This window comes from Pantherophis guttatus, chromosome 2 (assembly GCF_059756535.1).
Source record: "Pantherophis guttatus breed Tessera chromosome 2, ASM5975653v1, whole genome shotgun sequence".
NCBI lineage: Eukaryota > Metazoa > Chordata > Lepidosauria > Squamata > Colubridae > Pantherophis > Pantherophis guttatus.
The window spans coordinates 46,590,012-46,612,032 of NC_142064.1; the positions used below are offsets into that span (position 1 = coordinate 46,590,012).

The window sequence follows — 22,021 nt, forward strand, 5'->3', positions numbered from 1 at the left end:
AATAACTATTAGCCTCTTTAGTGATTTAGTAATTTATTTATTTAAACAATTTACATAGTGGCCTTCACAAAGGTTATTTGAAAGCCAAATTGTGGCTTGTTAGTCTGTAGCTTAGTATGTTATGCTGACCCAACCAACTGTGATTTATTCACAGTTCGCAATTAGCAAATCAACCAGTGAATGAAAGAACCAAGTAATTCATGCATGTGCTTAAATCTAAATTTTATTGTTAGGAACAATGTTAGATCAATGTTATAAATCCTATCTTTGGTTTAGCAGCTCCATTTAGGAAAGGAAAAGATATTTTGATGTTGTTGCAATATAAGCTATTGGGTTTGTGCATTGCTTTGGACATGCATATAGCACCTACCAGAAATGCCTTAAAACATCTCTGTATTGGGGGAGAGAGGCTAGTGGAATTCCAAATTACATTTCCCCCTTCAAATGTGAAAATTTATATTGTCCTAAACAGAATGGGGAAAAAACATATTATTCTAACACAAGTTACTTAAATATGTACCAATAAACACCAACCAGCCTTCTAACTGCCAATGTTCTAATTTAAGCAAACCAGAAAGTCAGTTGCCTTTTTGTTTTTCACAACTTCCTGTTGTTTTATTCTGGTAATTTCACTTTTTCTTATTTCTTTGCCATAGAATTCTACTGGCAGGATTTGGTATTCCTTTGATTTTATTTATTTAAACGGATTTTTATAGACTGCCCACTTGAGCAAGGATTCAAGGTAATTTACAGTCATATTTTGTACGATTACTACAAAATCATGCCTCATTTAATTAACCCAACCAACCTTTATTCCATCAGTGTTGCAATGCCACGAAGAGCAATAATATTTTTAAAGCATTCCTAATCTTGGGTCAGGGAAGAGTGTGGCAGCCCTTGAGAAGCCAATGTCAGTTCTCACCTCTCCTCAGGTAGGAACCTCAGCATAATTTCCTTAGTAATTGTATGTGACAGGCTGTTTGAGTGAGAAATAAGATCCCAAAAATCCTAAGTACCAAGCATGAACATCTTTAAAAGTGATGACCAAGTCTTTGAACTGGACTGGAAGCAAATCTAAAGCCGATATAGGGCCCACAGAATAAGAGTGTTGAATCGACTAGTTCCAGTTAGCAGATGGATGATTTGAAACTTCTAAATAATTTTAAAGGCAGCCCTTTGAGTAGTGTATTACTGTAGTAGTCTATATGCAAAGTGCCAAGACATGAGTCACTGTTGCCAGAGCACCTTAATCTCCAAAAGCCCTGAAATTAGCATACCAGATGGACCTAAATAAAGATCTCCCTTTCTAAGGCTTCCATATGATGCACTCCAGGAGATTGTAGATCTACTTCTTCAGATGAAGTGGACCCTATTCAATGTTAGAGCTGGGATCAAAACGGATCAGTCAGTGAAAAAGAGCAATTAAGTCTTGCAGGAATCTAATAGCAATAGCACTTAGACTTATATACCTCTTCATAATGTTTTACAGCACTCTCTAAGTGGTTTACAAAGTCAGCATATTACATCAACAACCTGGGTCCTCATTTTACCTCAGAAAAATGGAAGGCTGAGTCAACCTTTGACTTTGCTTATTCTGACCCCCACGGGACCAAGTAGCATCAGAAGTGAACTTCTACAGTTTGGCCTGGTGTGACCCAATTGAGTACCAAACTGATGGATGACCTCTCCAGGAACTTCATGCAGATGTTAAAAAACAACACTGAGGCAAGGGCTGAGTATATGGAATCCCACAGTCTTGCAAGGAAGCACTGTTTTACCATGTGAGCACAGGACATTTCTACCACTTCACATTCAGAGCAACTGAAAACATTTCAAATTCAAAATACATTGCGTGGCTCTATAAAATGCCTGCATAGTCAAAATTGCTAATTTTCATACCACTTCATTTTCTGTGCACAATTTTAGTAACTCCATTCTGATGGCGAATCATTATGGAGGCATTGTTTGAAATGAAAGCCATACAGTTCTCTAGATTAAGTCCCGAATTAGACATTTTCAATGGTTTCTTTTTCAGCAGCTGCAGCGCACACAGCTACAGACACATTTGGGAAGGGAATCTTAACAGAACCTTGAGAATTTTCAAAGACAGAAGTACTAGGAGGAATACATCTGTGCCAGAACTACTGTACTATTTGTATGTATAAATTCCCCAAGAGTTTGTTCTTGCCAGTGCAGTATATAAAGTGGCTCACTTGAGTGTTGGCTGCATTGTCTATTTCTTGGCTACGGGAATGCCTGGAAACACTCTGCCTACCAGTTTACTGTGAAACTGTCATTCACAGAAAAAGGCAAATTACACTGCGGTAAAATACCCTCGTACTTACCCAGCAAGTTGGAAGCTAAGCTTTAAAGCCTCTCATCAACCTGGTTTTCCTACTGTTGCTCAGAGGTCCTATCTAAATGTCTGTGTAAAAAAGCGGGGAGGGAGGGGGGGAGATTTATCAAAATAGGCTGGGAGGGGATGAAAATGTCTCAGTTTGGCAAATAGATGTTCAAAGAATGTGATTTTCGCTATAACTTCAAGATGGAAAGAAAGAATGAAAATAATTCACCACAGGGTCTGACCTAGTTCAGTTTTATTCTTTAGCTAAAATTCGCTTTGTACCTGTACCGGCAAGAGCTACTGCCACCTGGCCACGTTGACTCATACAGACATATCTACTCACACAGACAACAATCGCTCCAAGGAGTTAGTAGTAGCACCTACGTGCGTGACAAGTGGCCGCGTGTGTACACGAAGCTACAATCAAGTGTAGTTTCAGAGGAGGTCTTGCAAAAGTCTCTCTTGCTGCCCTTGACATGCTACCCACTCATCCCGTCCGGGCGTGCACATCTGTCAAGGGCTCGTTTCAGAAAAGCTCTTTGGAGGTCCCCGTTTCGTTCCCGTCCTCTCGCTCTCGTCGAGACCGGGGGGAGCCGCTTCCTTTGCCCTGTAAAGCGAGGAGATTTCCCCTCCTCCGCCGACGCCGCGCCCGGCCTCTCAGACCTCGCCTTGGCCTCCAATGGCACTCGAAGCCTCTTCGCAAAGGCGGCGGAGGCTGAGCAAAAACAAACATCCCCCTCCCAGCAGGCAGGGAAAGCAGGGCCGGCGCCGGTGTACATATTTGGATTTGGGAGAGGCGGAGCGGCGAGCTGGCAGTGGGAGGGCTCGGGGCGGGCCTCGGCAGCTCGGGGGTGGGCCCTGGCTCTTGGCTCGGCGTCAGAAAGGCAGCAATCGCGGCCGTCTACTTCAATCCGGGGGGAAAAAAGCCCCGGAGGTGGTCGTCGAACAGTTGGAGAAGGCGACCGGAGAGGCAGCAGCGGGCCGGGCGGTGAGTAGCTGGAGAGGGCGGCAGAAGAGAGTCCCCCCCCCCGCGAGCTCAGCTGAGGACAAGTTGCGCCCAGGGCTCCGGCTCCTCGCCGGGGCCAGGCAGGCGGCGGCGGCTCTTCCCCTTTGCTCCGCGGGCCATCTCGCCGCTTCTTTCCGGACTCCGGACTCCTAGTCGACTCCCGTGTTTTTCGTCCTCGTCCTGATGGTGGGGCTTGGTTGTTCTCTACTCCCCCCTCTCCCGCTCGATCCAGCCCTCCGGGCAGCTTCTTGCTGGTCTTTCCTTTCCTTTCCTCTCCTGTCCCCTCCCGGTGCCTTTTTTTCTTTTTTCTCTGGACCGCGCCGCGTCCGGGTTTCCCGCCGGGCACCTGCCTCTTCTTGCTTCCCCCGCTTTGTCTTCTTGGGAACGTGCGCCTTTTCTCGTCGGCTCCCTCCCCGGCCGAGAGAGGTTCCGGCGCTGCAGCTTTTCGGGTTTTTGCTGTTGAACAACTTTTTTTTTCTCCCCCTCTTGCATCTTTGGATGGTGCCCGGCCGGAGCTGGATTGCAAGAGCAAAACTTGGGCACTGCCCTGTTTGGGGCGACGGGTACAAGGAACGGTCCTCTTAGCGCGGCATCCCCGGGCTGGAAGAGGCTGAGTTAATTTGCCTGCCCTCCCCCCCCCCGTCCCATCCGCCCTTCCGTCTTCTAAACCGGCGATTAGGAGGCTTTTAGAGGTTGCTTGTTCCCAGATTGCCTGGACGAGGAGGAGATCGGCGACCGCGATGGGCCTTGGGGGCTGCGGCTACTGAGTGAGTGAAAGATTCCTCCGGTAGATAATCCCGCTTTTGAGAGGGATTTATCCCTTGCCGACTTTCCCTTTCTGCTTTTCTTTTGGCCTCTTTCTATTTACGATTCGCCTAAGGGTGGAAAGACAGCGGGTTTTTGTCACAGCATTTGTCCCCCCCTTCCCTTCCCGCTTCCCTCCCCCTTAGATTTAGTGAGCAAGCCCGGAGTGGCGAGTTCTGCTTTTCTCCTTCAAGTTTCCTATCCCGTCTTCTCTTAATTGACGCTGGGTTGTGCAGAAACGCTCCTTGGCGCTTTGGGAGTGCACGTCATTCGATGTTTTGTACTTGCTGGGCTTTGCGAAGGCGCCTGTAAATGAGACTGGGATTCAAGAGGACCTCTGATGCAAAGAGGTTCTGTTAACAGTCATTGTCTAATTAGGGGAAAGCGATGCTTGTGGCTTTTAAGTAATGTGTGCATTGTTCTGACGTTATTAACTGTTCTTGTAGTAACAATAAGGGTAAGAGTGGATCGCAGAGTGCCAAGAGAAGCCAACTCTGGACATGGAGTGAGCTTGTTTGAAAGTTTTTTTTCTGAAAGAAAAAAAAAACATAGAAGAAAGATCAGAAGGAATACAGAAAATAGAACTTTGAAAAATGGGGGGGGGGTGTCATGATTTCTGTTGTCTGTGATGCACTTACCCTCCAACTGCTCGCTCACTTTGTTTCTGTCTCTCACTTTTAAAATTCTATTTTGTGCCGAACACAGGCGAGCCACTAGCGATGCTGAGTAATTGTTTATTAGGGATATGGCTTGGTTTCTAACTTTATAACTAATATACCTTTAAACGTATCACTTTCTGTGTCTTAGAACCACGGTGCTTTTGGTTTCAGATTACGGAGGGAAGTACATTATTGTAGTAGTGCTTTCTGAGACTTTGGCAGGCATGGCATTATTAGACTAATACTTTTATTGTTGCAATGCTTGACTTCAAGATGAACATGCAGCATCTCTTTTAAGCGTTTACATAATTTTATACATAATTAGAGATTGGACGTGCTGGTTTTTTACATATTGTATCAAGAACTATGTAATGAGGAAAAAAAATATTTTTTTGCAAATGAGAGAAGGTTCCCTAAAATGCTAGAAATATAATACTTTGAATTACATTTTTAGATTACAGAGCAAGCCTGATTAGCTTTTCCAGAATTCTACATTATAAGTATTACTGACTTTTAGAATAATTGATTTTCATAATGATTTTGAATGGGATAAAGTGTTATCTAAAATGTTATAATCCACAAAATGTATTGCTGCTTCCTGTATAAATCTTGATTTTTACAATATTTAACAGCTAATGAAACAGTGAACATAAGTACAGGGTTGGCATAATTTACTTAAGAGAGAGCATTGTTGTTGGTTATATGTCATTTTGGGTGAGTCGCGGCTGTACAAATTTGATAAATAAATAAATATGTGATACAAACATTGCTTCATAAACTTCATTGCACTGTTGAGACTATAACTTCTCAGTAGAAGTAATGGTTTCAAGAACATTGAATTTGTGGTTGCTATTTGATTTCCAGATAAGTACTACTCATAAATATTGAACTATGTATTTAGTGTTCAACTTGACCTTTTGGAGCATGTAATGATTATATGTAATTTGCTCGTGAAAGGTGGTCTTACATGATCCATTTTTATTTATTCATCCATTCATTGAATCTCTTTGAATCAAAATCACACTTTAAAAGCCTCTGTAAAGTGAAGCTAGACAGTCAATTCAAAAAATGTTGTAGGATCAATGGCGCTGACATATGCATATACTATTCTCTCACAGAATTGGAGTAGCTCAGAAAACCCAAATAATGGGTGCTGTTCTGCATTGAGTAAACTTTTGTATAAAGCAGATCTCTAAATAGTTTTCTTATTTTAATCATAGTTAGCTTCTAGGAAGTAAATTTGCATGGCATATTAATGCAACTTTGCAGCTACTGTTTGAATCGTGTATTATGCAGTTTGGCACCATTCATTTAAGGCACCAGCTAATTTTAAAGGATTAGTTGAAGGGAGAAGAAGAAAGGCAATAGGATAGCTGATACTGTTTCAGAGGTTGTATGAACCAGTTATTACTAACCTATTAGGAATGTTAACTCTTCTAGAGGTTATTAGCTCTTGTTGGGGTCAGTTGGATATTTAGAAGGAAGTATATTGTATCATGTCCAATGCATAATGTAGCATGTTTGTGTGTTTTGTTTGCTTGTTTTGCTTTGAAAAGAGCAACTTCAGATGCCAGGTTAGAAACCAGGAGCCTATGACTTGTAGTCCTGTTTTAGGCATAAAACCAGGATGACTGTGAGCCAGTCACTCTTTCCCAGTCCTAGGAAGAAGGCAATAGTGAACCGCTTCTGAATTTTTTGCCAAGAAAGGGGCAGGAATAAGGGCAGTGACTGAAAGGCACAAAATAAATATTGCTGGACATTTTTTTCTGAAATAAGAAAAGGGATTCATTGCTTGCTTGTACTCCATGATGAAGATAAAATTTAGCTTCTTAACCTTGCAATCAACTCTTGTTAATTTTGCAACTTTTGGAAAAATACAAAGCTGTTTATTATTATTTGTTCATGCCTCTTTTCTTCAAGAAGTTGTCTGTGTCAAATAGAATTTTCCTTACAAAGCCAAACCTGTTTTATGACCAAGGACTTCTTTCTGGATACTTTATTATAGAACATGTTATCTGACTTCTATACATCTTTCGTTGACATTGACCAACTTTATTAGCATTTTTCCTAATCATATCAAGATGAATTTAACCTTCTGACTAACTGGGCCACCTTGTATATAAGCAGATGTTCTTTCGTTGTATGGGTAATTTTGTAAGTAGGCCCATGTTATGTATTAATAGGTCTGTAAGGCACACTTAGCAGTATAATTCTAGTGCTGAATGCCACCAAGTTATGAATTCTATATTCTATAATGCACATTTTAAAGTTGTTCATGTTAAAGAATCTGAATTACAGAGGTTTTAACAATTACCCTCTCCCAAAGTGGATTTTCTACATCTATAAGATGTACAGAAAAGGGCAATAAAAAGGATCAAAGATCTGGATCAATTCCTTGAACAAAATATTTAAATCTTTATAGCATAAAAAATGATAAACGAGGGCATGATAGAACCGTATAAAATGGAAATGGTGAAGAGGAAGAGGTTCCTCTCCTTCACTTTCTCCCAATCCCCATAATACTAAAAGTTTTTCAATTGTATGCTGGGAGCTTCCAGGAATTAAAAAGAATTACTAGTTCCCATGGCACATGGTTGAACACTAAGAATTTGATACTTCAGATATAACCATGAGCACCAATATGTTATAACTGAAATTGAAATTAGACAAATTCATGAAAAGTTAAATTATTACTATTGATCGATGATCACTAACCATAGAAGTATTTTTCAAATTTGACAATGTTAAGATGTGTTGATGTCAATTCCCAGAATTCTCCTAGAAGCTTGCTGGCTAAGGAGCTAAACTCCACATATCAGAAAGTTGCTAAGTTTACAAAACACCAATCAGAGGCAGGATGCTTTCCAGTTCTGCTTGCTGGGAAGCACTGATAAGAAAGCATTGTTAACCTCATGTCCTTCACCTGCATTTCTCTTGATATCTGTTGGACAATAGCAATAGCACTTAGACTTATATACCGCTTCATAGTGCTTTTACAACTCTCTCTCTCTAAGCAGTTTACAGAGTCAGCATATTGCCCCCAACAATCTGGGTTCTCATTTTACTGACCTTGGAAGGTTGGAAAGCTGAGTCAACCTTGAGCCGGTGAGATTTGAACTGCCGAACTGCAGCTAGCAGTCAGCTGGAGTAGCCTGCAGTGCTGCACTCTAACCACTGTGATGCTTTCTTTGCAAATTAGTTCTGACCCAGCAAAAAAACTGAAAAGGGAGAAAGATCCAATTTTTAAGTAATTTTAAATAATTACATTTAAATAATTAAACAAATATGTCATGATAAAATTTGTGTGCAGCCATAATAATTTGTCAGCTGATTTAGTCTTTGGATAATTCAATTTCACTTGGCTTAGTTTACTAGCCCATTTTAAGAATATGTCTTTCAAAAAACTATAAAGCATTGAGCGACCTTTGCATACTTTGGGGTATTTCTGTGGGTCTTTCATGTTGCAAAGAGGGAGAGAGGAAGGTAAATGGGCAGTGAAAAGGGGATCCTTCCCTTAACCTGCTATTGCCTGCCTCTTAAAATTATCCTATGTATTATGTGAGAAAATACAGGGAAAGAAAACAGAACAAAGGGAATGGGATATTTTTGCACAAGTGATAATTGTGGGTTAAATAACCTTCTAAATCATTTGCAGTCATATAATTGTCTGTTGACTACTCTAAGCCTTGGCTTTTTTTTTTTTAATTTGATTTATATGCCACCCTTCTCCGAAGACTCAGGGCGGCTTACAATGTGCTCAGCAATAGCCTTCATCCTTTTGTATATTTATACAAAGTCAGCTTATTGCCCCCACAAACTGGGTCCTCATTTCACCTACCTTAGAAAGGATGGAAGGCTGAGTCAACCTTGAGCCTTGGAGAGATTCGAACCCTGCAGTAATTGCATGCAGCTGGTCTTAATAAGCTTAATAACAGGGTGCCTTAAACCCCTGTACTACCAAGGCTCTTGGTAGCTTGCAGTTGTCTGTCTGCTATCTTCCCTCCCTCCCTTCACATGTCTTCCCCAATCTCAGCTTGGGAGAAAAGAGGGAAGGTTTAACAAATTGACAAAATATTTTTCCTTGGTCAATACCACCGGTGAAATGCTCCCAGTTTGGACCGGATCACCTGATCTGGTAGCGATGGCGGCAGGTGGTTCGGAGAACCGGTAGCAAAAATCCCTGCCCCCTCCCCCCCCCATGCCTAGTTGAGCTGTGTGGAAAAAATGCTTTAAAAGTAAAAAAAAAAAAAGCCTCTGATGATCTCGCAGCTCAGCTAGGATCGTCAGAGCCTTTTAAAAGCATTTTTTACAATCTCTTCGGCTGAAGAGGTTTAGAAAAAAAGCTTTTAAAAGTAAAAAAAAAAAATTGGCCATGCCCATCCAGTCACATTACCACCCCCCACCAAGCCACGCCCACAGAACCGGTAGTAACAAATTTTACGTTTCACCACTGGGTCAATAGAAGATCAAGAACAGTGTTGTGCAGTGTTTTTCAAACTTGGCCACTTTTAAGATGTGTGGACCTCAACTCCCAGAATTACCTAGCCACCATGAATTCTGAGAATAGCTGCATATAATGCCTATCAGCAGGCTCTACTCTAATATGTTGTCTTTTTTCTATACTTGCTTCTCAGCAGAAACATCTGAGGTCCAGTTTTGATCTAATTGCTGATTGCCAGACATATAGGCCTAATCAAGATAAAAATCCACATTCTGTACCTTCAGGCACATAAAATGCAGCTTCTACATTTGTAGTGTTGGCAACACAGTGTAATTTTTTAAAAAGAATTGTTACTCTCATCTTTTTTTATTTTAAAATATAATTGCAAACTGGTAATTGGGGGATAGATTTATAGCCAGCTGCATAGGTAGGCTTTTGACCTCACATTGTTTCTATCTTCCCTTGCCCTAGGATAGCATTCTTGCTTCTGATGTGTAAGAATGTACTACTTCAGTCAGCTGTCAACCTTGCAGCTTCTGATTAGTTCTGTCAATCTGATGTCAGTTTTAGGCCCAGGAAAGTACTTACAAGAAGAAATGCTGTGACTTAAATATTACATGCTTCAGACAGGTGAAAAGGCAGTTATCTTCTAAACCCTGAAGCTCTTGTCAAGTTTCATTTTATATGGCTAAGAGAGTTTCACTTAATGGACCCAGTGCCTTAAAATATGCATCGGGTAGTTTGTACAACGTGATGCTGGCTTATATAACAAAGAAATTATCCTGTATCTCACATGGTTTAATTAATTAAAATGGTCTTTTCTGACCTTGTTATGTTTATTAGCGCCTACCGACTCCAGCTCCATAACCTATAGCCAGGGTAGAATTAAGAAGTGAGAATTGTGTTAAAAATAACAAACTGATAAATACGCTGCATAAAGAATTAGTGCTGCCCACCTTAGATTATTGAGGCATTAAAATAAAGTATATTTTTATTGTCTTTGAAGTTACATATTGCTTTATTGAGTTGCTTGTACATAGAATAGAATAGAATTCTTTATTGGCCAAGTATGATTGGACACACAAGGAATTTGTCTTGGTGCATACGCTCTCAGAGTACATAAAAAGAAAAGATACATTCGTCAAGAATTAACAAGTACAACACTTAACGATAGCCATAGGTAAACACTCAATATAAATCTTAAGGATAGCAGCAACAAGGTTACAGTCATAAGTGGGAGGAGATGGGTGATAGGAACGATGAGAAGATTAATAGTAATCCAGACTTAGTAACTAGTTTGACAGTGTTGAGGGAATTATTTGTTTAGCAGAGTAATGGCATTCGGGGAAAAACTGTTCTTGTGTCTAGTTGTTCTGGTGTGCAGTGCTCTATAGCATCGTTTTGAGGGTAGGAGTTGAAACAGTTTATGTCCAGGATATGAGGGGTCTATAAATATTTTCACAGCTCTCTTTTTGACTCGTGCGGTATACAGGTCTTCAATGGAAGGCATGTTGGTAGTAATTGTTTTTTCTTCAGTTTTAATTATCCTCTGAAGTCTGTCTTGTTGGGTTGTAGAAACAAACCAGACAGTTATAAAGGTGCAGATTTATGCATAGACATACTGTATATGGAGCTCATCAGTTTTTTCTCTTCTCTTTAGGTCTGAAAATTAGTATTAATTTTTATTTTTTAGCCTTTGACTTTTCTATCATTCTTTTATCTTGATTCCTAGCCTAACAGTCATAAAAACTTTTGATGTGATGTGATCTCTACAACAATAGCTCAGTGAGCTTGGATTGCCTGAGAGAGAATGATTTGATTCCACGTAACATCTTAAGCTGTGATACTTTCTTACATTTAAGAAAATGTATTTCTTTGACTTGTATGAGTGCTTAGTTTATAGCAACAATGGGTGGCACACAAATTAAAAACAAGCATAAAATCAAAACAAATGGACAACCAAGGTTGTTAATCGATTTACAATGTCTCTTAGACATGGACCATTCAACATTCTAACCCAATGTCAAATTTGGCTTACCATGTTGTGCGAATCCGGCCATTTAGTTTTTCGGTCATAACATACAGTTTAGCATGTTGTGGAACACAGTAATGCGTGAGAATGTAACCACCTTGGCCATATAAGAGTAGGTCAGTGTTCCATAATATCTTCCCATCCCATCCTCTTGTTTCAGTGTGTTCCCCATTTAAGTTTTTTTACCTGATTCACAAATACATGCATGCATATCTGTTCTTGCTTTTGAAAAATGTTTAGTTTCTAACCATGTGGGTCCACAGAAGAATGTGAAAGTGACAAATCACGCATGGACAGATGGCCCCCTTTTTATATTGCGATGCTATGTGTAATACGTAAAGAGCAGGTCTTGTGTTATGATGCTATGATACACATTTTCTCTTAACAAAATCCCGTTAGTGTGAATGCTCATGTTTCTAACATTGCTTTACAGAAGATTTCAGTACAACAGTTTTTTACATTCTCTTTGTTTTGTTTTAGGTAGTTTTAAAAAGGAAATTTGCTTTTCCTCTCTGCTGAGCTCTTCGAAATGTGTTTCTCAACCTTGACAGCTTTAAGATGTGTATATTTCAACTCCCAGAATTCCCCAGCCAGCATATATCGTAGATGTATGGCAAACTTGAACAGTATAGATCTGTAATTCGAGCTTTTTCTCTGCAATATTATCAACAGAATTCTTTGTGATAGTCTGTTAAATGAACTATTAAGGGACTGGGATGAATTCATGCTTCTGTTACTCCTGAATGAATAGTTATATGGATAATTATCTGAACCGTTCAGTGGTAGCCTTTTATTTCTTTATGATTAAGGAAAATGTGAATTGTCTTTTGTCTTAGTATCTAATTTTACATCTAATTTTGCTAAAGTTAAGCAGGTATTATTTGTTTATTCTAGTAATATTTTTTTTCTAGTCAGGTGTAATAAAAGTAAGCTGATGGTTCTTGACAAAAAAAATCTTATATAGTCTAAGATCAATATTTAGCTATATACTACTAAAGTTTTCTTGTCTGATACTTTGTAACCTTCAATTGAGTGAAATGCTGCAAAAAAAAATTTCAACAGAGATTCCTCAAGGGGGCTAATGTTCAATCCTTTTACTCCCAAGGGAATTAAATGTTGGGATTATTATTATTATTTTTTTTGCTCCCTTAGTGCTACTGCAGTGCTGCTGTTCAGTGCTGCTGTCACATGATCCCCACTTATTATTTATTTATTTATTATTTATTAGTCCAATTTATATGCCACCCTTCTCCGTAGACTCAGGGCGGCTTACAATGCATTATAGCAATAGCCTGCATACTTTTTTGTATATACCTGCTTATTAGGCCTTTTGCCCCCCCCCCCAAAGCTGTGTTGTTCTATACAAAGTTGGCTTATTGCCCCCACAATCCGGGTCCTCAATTTACCTACCTCGAAAGGATGGAAGGCTGAGTCAACCTTGAACCTGGTGAGATTCGAACTTGCACTTTCAAGTTCCCTGACAGTTTTGCACAAATTGATGGGGAACCCAGAAGGAGGCAATATGATTTCTGATGCTCCTACACTCCTTGCCGTATTCCCAACAACAAAGTTTTGCTAATAGGAAGCTTGCAGGAAGAAAGTCAGTGGAAAAATGGTCCAATCCCTGTGTTTGCTTGTCAGCCACTTGTGTTCTCCCTCAGTTCCTCTCCCACCCATCAGCAACCACTTATCTGCCTACTGGGAAGGGGAGGGTGGGATGAGAAAAGAGGAGGAAGCAAGTTACATATCTGTTACTAGCAAGGAGAGGGAGGGAAGGAGGGAAAGAAGGAAGGAAGAAGGAGAGAGAGGGGAGGAAGGCTGAAAGGAGCAGGCAGGAACAAAGAGAGGGAAGGAGAAATGGAAGGAGGAAGAGTGAAAGGAAGCAAGGGAGGGAGAAAGAAATGGAAAAATGGAAGGAAGGAAGATTTCTGATGCTCACTGCCAACTTCCCATAAGAAAATATAAGAAAGCAGACAGGAAGTCAGAAATTATTCCCACTAATTTTTGCCCATCCATGGTCATTCTGTTTCTCTGTATAGGTAAGGAAATATTTATGCAATGATGACTCAGTGGGTACAGAATTTTGCTGTAAACTGTATAATTTTCCTTTTGAGTATTATTTTTCTTTTGATTGAGTTATTTTAACTCAATCAAAACCATTCTGTTTGCATTATAGGATCAATGTTTCTGTAATGCTTCTTGATGGAGGTGATGATGATGATGATGATGATGATGATGATGATGATATCCATTTAATTAAGTCCGACTCGTGGCAATTCTATGGGCCAGGTCTTTCGATATCTCTTGATCTTGCACTACTTTTTTGAATTTTTCTATGCTCTCTGGCTGGTGTCAGCTTTTATGGTGTCCAGCCACAGCATTTTTTGATGGTCTGGTTTCCTTTTACTGCTCAGTCTTCCAAATATACTTGCTTTCTCCACTGAATTCCCCTGTACAACATGGCCAAAATAGGTGAGACACAGTTTTGTGATTTCTTTCCCTTCTAGTGACATGTTTTGGTCACCTTTGCTGTTCAAGGAATATGCAGGGGCCTTCTTCAGCACCACAGCTCAAACAAGTCAATTCTGTCTATCTAGGTATCTTATACAGATAGTCCTCATTTAGTGACTGCCTCATTTAGTTACCATTTGCAGTTACAACTGTAATGAAAACAACTTTATAACCAATCCTTTAAGGGTCTGCAATGAAAAGATAGCTGAAGTAAGATCCTAAGCACAGTCACAGTTCCACTTAACAACTAAGTTGCCAGTCCCAATTGCGACAACTTTTGCACATGGGGTGGGAGCAGAGGGAAGTGATGGAATTGCTTGAGCTGGTTGCTTAAAAATCACATCACACTTCAGTTATGAACCGTTCATACTTCAGTTATGAAAGGTTATGATTTTCCAAGAAATAGTAAAACGGAAGATCATTTAATATTGTTTTTAGTTCTATTAACCTAGGGAGAATAACATTTTAAAGTCTATCTGGTAGAATAATTAGTTTTCCTTGGTAAAGGCCATTTGAAGAAGAAAAAAATAATTGGAAACCATGTCATTTAAGCACTGTACCCATTACATTTGTTTTGAGGTTAATTTGGGGTTTTCCTGTCTCTGAACCCTTTTTATCCATTTGTCTATTCCATTCTTATTATTCATGGTTGCTTGGGCTGCTTACAGTTGAGTCAGCATGCAAAAGATCCCAATTTCTCCATCCATAGCTTAGAGAAATAATAGCAAAGCATATCTGTGTTCTTCATTTATGAGGACTTAATGTTACAAGTAGTGAACTGACTACTTGTACTGATTGTATTTATTAAGATCAGCTTGGACTCAATTCTGACCTGGAAAAAGAAGGAATTTAACAGATTGCATGAAACATTCCATTACTTGCCTTAATAGGTTCAACTTCCTTACATCCCTTTCTTTCAAAACAAAATCGCTTATTCACACAACACTATGTTGATACTTTTTTATCAGCAGGCCTGGGGACCCTACAGTGACATGGAGCCAACCAAGTGCTGGGGTGATTGTGTGGTTGCCGCCATGAGAGACATATGGGTTCTTACACTGTGAAATTTTAATTTTGTAAACCACCCAGGGCGTGAGTTGGGCAACCATTTGTTTAACAAATAAACTCTTCAGTTAAACTGTTTAGTTTCTTAAGAGATACAGATTTAAAACAAATGTAGTCCTCTCTGAAACTTCAGTCTATCTAATTATTAAATCAAATTATCCAACTAGAAGCTTTCTTGACAGTAGAAGTTTATATCATTTTGCTCATTCCTTCCCCTACAGGCAATTCTGGAATGGCAGCCCCAGCTGATGACTTTAGGCATTCCTTTTTCTTTATATAATATAACCAGCTCATTTACTTCCCACTTGGTTTTTTTTTATGTAAGTGAACAGCTCCGTTCTCCACCAAGGATGTGAACTATTTGAAGGCCAGCTCTCTGAAGGATTGAGGGAATATAGAAGTCCAGGAGCAGTTTCTTTTCCTTTCTCTCAGCTGTCACCTTGACTTCAGGATCTCCCTCATCCTTCCTTTTCCTCCCTGAAAGGCAAGATTTCTTTTCTTAGCACTGAGTCTGAAAATTCTCACTATCTAATGATGAGATATGCTCCCAAGGAGATGGTGTTTCTCTTCACCACATGCCAATTTAATGTTTGAAGACTTGCCTTTTTCTTCTTCCAGCTTTAATTGTCATGCTTTTTCTTTCATAGTGTCCATTTCAAGTATGCCATCCATACAGTATATAACTTGGCTCCTGATGTGCATTTCATTGGTTGGTGCATGGTTCGATGACATGCTTCAGATGCAGAACAAAGGGCATGTGTTTATAATTGCATTGACCATGTATGTGTGCCTTTGAGTCAGTTTTTTTGATTTCTGTCTGCACAAGTTTTCTTGGTAGGTTTTTTTCACAAGTGGCTTGTCATTGCTTACTTTCTAGGGCTGATATAGTAATTGGTCCAATTGGACTTTGTGCCTAAGGTTGAACTAAAGTCTCCTAGTTTGTAGACTAGTGCTTTATTATCTACACCAAATTGACATTGACCGTATGGCATATTAAATATACATAAATGTTGCTTTCTTAATTCAGTGATATGGCCCAAACTTGCCATTTCTGTAGAGCCCCGTTCATGTTGGGATGTCATAATAGTCTCTGTGAATACACTTATTTAATTTTGGGGGTGGGTGGGAAGCAAATGCTTAATACTTTCATGTCTCTTGTGACCTATAACCATGCAATGAACTCATGTAGTTTGATCTTTAGTACTACAAACAATTCCTTTTTTTCCTATTCAACCAAGGTCTGCTTTCAGTTTATTCTCAATGTTGCTGGTAGATATCTCATAGTACCTGCTACTGGTTATGCATTTTTATTAAATGCAGTGTCAATATGATTTACTGGTTGTAACATTTCAGATGTTTCTAGGTTCAGGATGGTTCTTCAGGGATTTGGTACTACTGCTGTTTTTATAATATATAGAGTGCCTTCCCATTTGAATGAGTTCACAATCAGCCAGTGAGACTGTATGATTTTTGATACATGGTTAAAGGGCATGGGTCGGGTTTAGATTTCAATTTGTTGTAATCACTTTCAACTATTAGAATAGTGGGCACATCAGCATTATTATTATAAACAATAAGCATTGTTTCATCCCAGAATTCATTCATTACTACTGTAATGCTCTCTACATGGGGCTCCCCTTGGGGTGCACCCGGAGGCTGCAGTTGGTCCAGAACACGGCCACGCAGGGGATTATGGGAGCGACGGGGCGCTCACATATAATACTTCTCCTGCGCGAGCTGTACTGGCTTCCTGTGGTCTTCCGGGTGCGCTTCAAGGTGTTGGTGACCACCTTTAAAGCGCTTCATGGCTTAGGGCCGGGGTATTTGCAAGACCGCCTTCTGCCGCCGATAGCCTCCCACCGACCAGTTCGCTCTCACAGAGAGGGCCTCCTCAGGGTGCCGTCGGCCAGGCAGTGCCGGCTGGCGACCCCCAGGGGGAAAGCCTTCTCTGTGGCAGCACCTGCCCTCTGGAATGACCTGCCCCCTGAGATACGCATAATATTAGACCTTTCAGGACTTTTCGTTGGGCCCTGAAGACACACTTGTTCCATCTAGCTGGGCTGGCTTGATCCCATCCCCTCAGTTTTTTAATCAAATTTCGGTTTTAATTGGGTTGTTTTAAATTCGGGCCAAAATTATTTAATTGTTTTTTTAAAATGTTTTTAAATTTTATACGCTATGTTTTATCCTGGCTGTACACTGCCCTGAGTCCCGCAGGAGAAGGGCGGTATAGAAATATAATTAAATAAATAAATAAATAAATAAATAAATAAATAAATAAATAAATAAATAAATTCTGATGTCTCACCTGTCCATGTCAGAGAAATAAGTATACCATTCTTCCTCAGATCAGTCTTCTTTTCCTTTGGAAGCATTGTTCTACTCTCTTGCTTCTTATGGTTAAACATTTATCTTTGCTCAGACATTCACTTATTACTAAAGTCAAAAGCCTTACTTTTTAAGTTTCAGATCTGTTACAAATTACTCTAACTACGAATGTCCTTCACTAGGCACGATCTGAAAAGAAATCTTGCATACATTTAATGGGGGCAGAAGGTGGCTTTAGATTTCTGCATTGTAGTTTTAAAACTACTTTTTTCTTGCGCTAATGTATTGTATGCATCTAGTCACTTTTAAGATTACTGTTACATCTAGTCAGTATTAAGATTACTATTTTCTGCTCATCTTTGGGGCCGCCAGTTGCTCTCATGCACTACCAAAATCTTAATTGCTGGCATCATCTTTGACTTTCCATGTTGCTAGTAAATTCAAGTGATGGTGGCTGTTCAGACTATCCATATAAATAAAACTTAGCTAACTCCAAAAAGAGTGTTATTCTCTAATGTCTGCTGAGTAATGTTGTGATTGGCCTTCTGTCCAGTGCTGACTTTCTGTGATTTGTGCAATAATATTCATATTTTCTTTTGTCTTTTTAACAAGCCAGTGTAAGAGTGGGGATGGGCCATGTGTTTTAGCACATACTTATTGCTGCACAGAAGAAAGATGCACTTCTGACATCCTGTGTTATTCAGCTATAAGAAGGTAATAAATGTGGCTCTCCACAATAGCACAAAAGGTGACTTTGTTTATTAAGACCAGTTTGACTCTTGGTATATTACAAGGAATATACCATTGCTTTCCATAACATGCCTAGGTTCAATTTTTGGTAAATACTTACTTCTTCACAGTAACCACTCTTAACTGATGACCCTTACACGTTTGAATTAAGGTGTGATAAATATGTTCACCATTTCATTGGCAAGGGAAAAAGTGACACTACTCTTTTTTCTTGTCAATCTCTCTCTCTCTCTTTTTGGGACTGAGCTTGAGTATCTGATGCTTTTACATTTTCTATTCAGTAAAGTTTAGCTTTAATTATTTGTTTGCATTGTAAAATCAATCATTAAAGAATAATATGGAATTTTTTTACATTAATATAATTATAATATACCTTATAGACCAGTGTGGTGACCTAGTGGTGAAGATGTTTGCCTACCACTCAGAAGATTGGGAATTCAATTCTAGGTAGCGGTGGATATTTCTCTCTCAGGGAGCAAAGAGAAAAATCTGCGAACTCTGCATAGGCATCAGGAAGGGCATCCGGCCAGTATATCCTCAGTTCTATCCAGTTGCCTTGACTCTATCCCAAATTAAGGAATTACAGGATTATAAAAAAGGAATTTTTTTTTAAAAAAATTATAATATAACTATATGATATGATAGTATTATATTATACTATACTATACTATACTATACTATACTATACTATACTATACTATACTATACTATATTATATTATAAATATATAAAATTTCTGAATTCATCTTCAATAATTGGTTTTACAAAAATATATACATACAATACATATTGAGCTATGCAGGTTGTTGATGGTGGTAGAAATGAATATAGCACCTCCTTGCAAGTATTTAAACTAATCAGTTCCTTAAATCAAATCTAGCTTTTGCTGGGATTGTGCCATAGCTGTGGAAGACAAATTGTGAATTAAACAGCTTGCACACTTAGGGATTTCACCTGGTTACACATTTCTAATTAAAAACCTTTCTTTGCCTTGCAAGTACAAAATGTAAAATCTCTGCCACCTTCAAGCATATCTACCACATTCCCTTAGCTATTCTAGTATAAGCCTGTTAACTGACAAGGTACTCCATAATCTTGTCCTATATCTCTCATTAAGGAGTGCCACATTATCACTAATTGACTTCAGTCTACAACTCAGCTTCCAAACAGTATTGCTGTTCATGTAATCATTCAGCCGTTCTTTAGAACTGTCTTGGGGATATGTGTATGTTCTTTTTTCAGCCTATGTCAAACAATTGCCAGGTGGCTAAAATTCTTGAGCTCTGTATCCCACAAACAATGTTAAGCATTGCAGATCAGATACCTAGTATGTTTTTTTTATGCTTTCTATTGAGAATTAATGATGAAGTTAAATCAGTGTTTGTACACACACACGAACCATCATAACATAGAGCAACTCCATATCCGTGGAATGATATTGAAAATAAATTGAATATTTGTTTTGGGCTTTGGATGTCTGGCTTCTGCAAATTAAAATGTTTCTTACAAATATTTTCCAAAAGAAGTATTCCTTTCTTAAACAAAACATGTGAAGATCTTCTTATGAGATTCTATGTCTTTTAACAGGTGATTTAACAAAGGCCTGGAAAATAGATCTATAAATCCTATACATACATACATACATACATGTATATGTATATGTATATGTATATGTATATATGTATATGTATGTATATATATATATGTATATATATATGTATATATATATGTGTAGGTCTTTGGTTATTTGAACCAATGAACAGTACAGAAACTTTTTATACATTTTCTACATAAGGTGATTTTTTAGACTTTAAATGTAACCAATATCCAGCCTTAATACAAAATTAAAAGCCAAAACAAGAAAATAGTATTTCTTGATTTAGTGAACAGCCTTGACAGTATGAGTAACTTGATAAATAATGAAGCTTTGGGATTCCTAAGAAAATTCTACCTGACAACATTGTTATTTTGCCTTTAAGTTATACAGAGTTGGCAGATACCAGGAGGGTGTCGGTAATTGATACAGGTGATGACACTTGTTAAAAATTATGTCTGAATTAATAGAGCCTGGATTCATTGAGTTCTTTTGAATTGGTGGTGCAAATTGCTATATTTCTGACAACCTTCATTTCCTACTAGGCAAATTGAGATCCAGTATCCATAGCCCTAGGAAGTTGTTAAAGCAATTAAAGGCTTCTGTCCCTCAGCACATTGCTTGGTTACCATGGTATCCCTTGCCTCCAAGCCTTTACTGATGATGTCAGTATGCATAACAGGGGTTATTCACAGCAACTACGTGAAGATGATTCACCCTTCCTGAAAAATCATAAGCCCATGCAAATCCTCTTCTACTTAGCATTATGTAAGACAACTAGGTGCACAAGGTAAGTACTTGCTGCATATAATACATATGATAGCCTAAAACTAACAGTGCTATGATCAAAACTGTTCTTCTTTCAAAAGTGTTATATAAAGAAATCCCTTCAACTTCATTTAAAATAGCATTAATATTGATATTAAATATTTTCAGTCAGACTTTGGATGGTATACTGTAAAGTCACTCTAGATAGTATGAATCATGATTGCGGTGAAAATATAAGAAGAGTCTTTGTGTATAGTTTTAGACAGTGTAATTTTGAGAAAGAATTAATAGAAGTCTTAAATTATATATTAAGCTAATAGCATTTTCTGTAATGTTATTTTAAAAAGTTATGTTATTTCAATTTTATTTACTAACATTGCTGCTTAGCTATATGCACTGAAGGAGGCAACTAGTTTAGCATAGAAGCTAAGAATATAAGTTATATACCACAAAGTCAATTGCTGGGTAAGATTTTTCATGTTACTCCTTCACTGGCATATAGGGATTGGTAGAACATTGCTTGTGGGTAGTATCTAGAATTTACTGGGTATAAGTCCTTACCATGTTTATTTAGAATGCTATATGGTAAGGAATAATAGAAGTTACAATTTAGTAGTAACTGAAAGATCACACATGGTCCACCCCTTCTTTAAATAATGACTTACTTAAAACTCTTCAAAGTACTTTAAAAACTTTCAATATGTAATATATAATACTTCTGGTGATTAAATGACCAATTATTAATTTTTTTGTTCATTTATTTTTAAGCAGTGGAGACCACATTTGTCTGTGGTAAATAGGCATCAGACAAAAACTATTACAGAATAACTTGTAATATATCTGTTTTTATATGTTAATACTGAACACAGTCACTTGTATGAAAACTAGACATATTCTATCTGGCGGTCTAGTAACATGTGCATATTTTCAAGGCTGAATTATATGTGTTACATTTTTCAGCATCAGACAGTATCCAAATTGCATTCTCTGATTCCACTTAACAATGCAACTGGTACAGTAATTATGCGGAACATCAGCCACAATTTTTCACCTCCTTTCTCCTGTGCTTTAACTATTTAGTCTGATGGATAAAAGCTAATTTAAAAGAGTATATCAAAAGCAAATATGGCCACAGTGAGCAAAGATCTGAAAGTGAGAAACAGCACATATAGGAGAAGGAAGATGGCCATGTTACCAAAGAGCTATGCAAAGTGGTATTCCAGAACTGTAGAGATCATGTTAAGAAAGGGAAAATTTGGACTGATCTTATAAAAGGTTGTAAGAATAACATCAAGGGCTTCTTTAGGCATGTTCAAAATAAACGAAATGGGAAAAGTAGTATGCTCATTGAAGCAAAACACTAGCAAACCTATTTAAACTCCTCTTTTATTCAGTCTTCTTGAACAAGAATTTTATTTTTCTCTAGGAAGTGGTAGTAAGTGGGAAGAAAAGGCCAAGATTACTACCAGTAGAAACATGATAACTAAAATTACTTGGAATAAATTTAAATGTTCAGGGCCTGGTAATTTGCATTCTAAGCATTGAAGGAACTAGATAATGGTCTGACTAATCCCTTATTGTAGAACAGATAGTGTCAGATAAACAGATGGTAACATCAGATATTTGAAGAAAACTATCATATGTCTCCACAGCCATCTTTTTTTGAGACTTAAAATTTTAAAGAATTTTAGTACATTCAAATACATCTACTAAAATATG

At 38.4% G+C, this 22,021-nt stretch overlaps 1 protein-coding gene across 13 annotated transcripts in view; it reads left to right on the forward strand.

The window, feature by feature from the left end:
- The first annotated feature begins 3,150 nt into the window (after window positions 1-3,150).
- Window positions 3,151-22,021, forward strand: part of PAM (peptidylglycine alpha-amidating monooxygenase) — a 153,788-nt gene continuing 134,917 nt past the window's right edge. For 2 of the 13 annotated variants that reach the window (XM_034432706.3, XM_087885925.1), the window contains exon 1: window positions 3,223-3,536. The gene's annotated coding sequence lies outside the window, so the exon portion shown is untranslated. Of the gene's footprint in view, window positions 3,537-3,774; window positions 4,118-17,802; window positions 17,905-20,079; window positions 20,325-22,021 lie in introns of those variants that run through there. The other 11 variants (XM_087885927.1, XM_087885930.1, XM_034432705.3 and 8 more) reach the window with 10 other exon arrangements.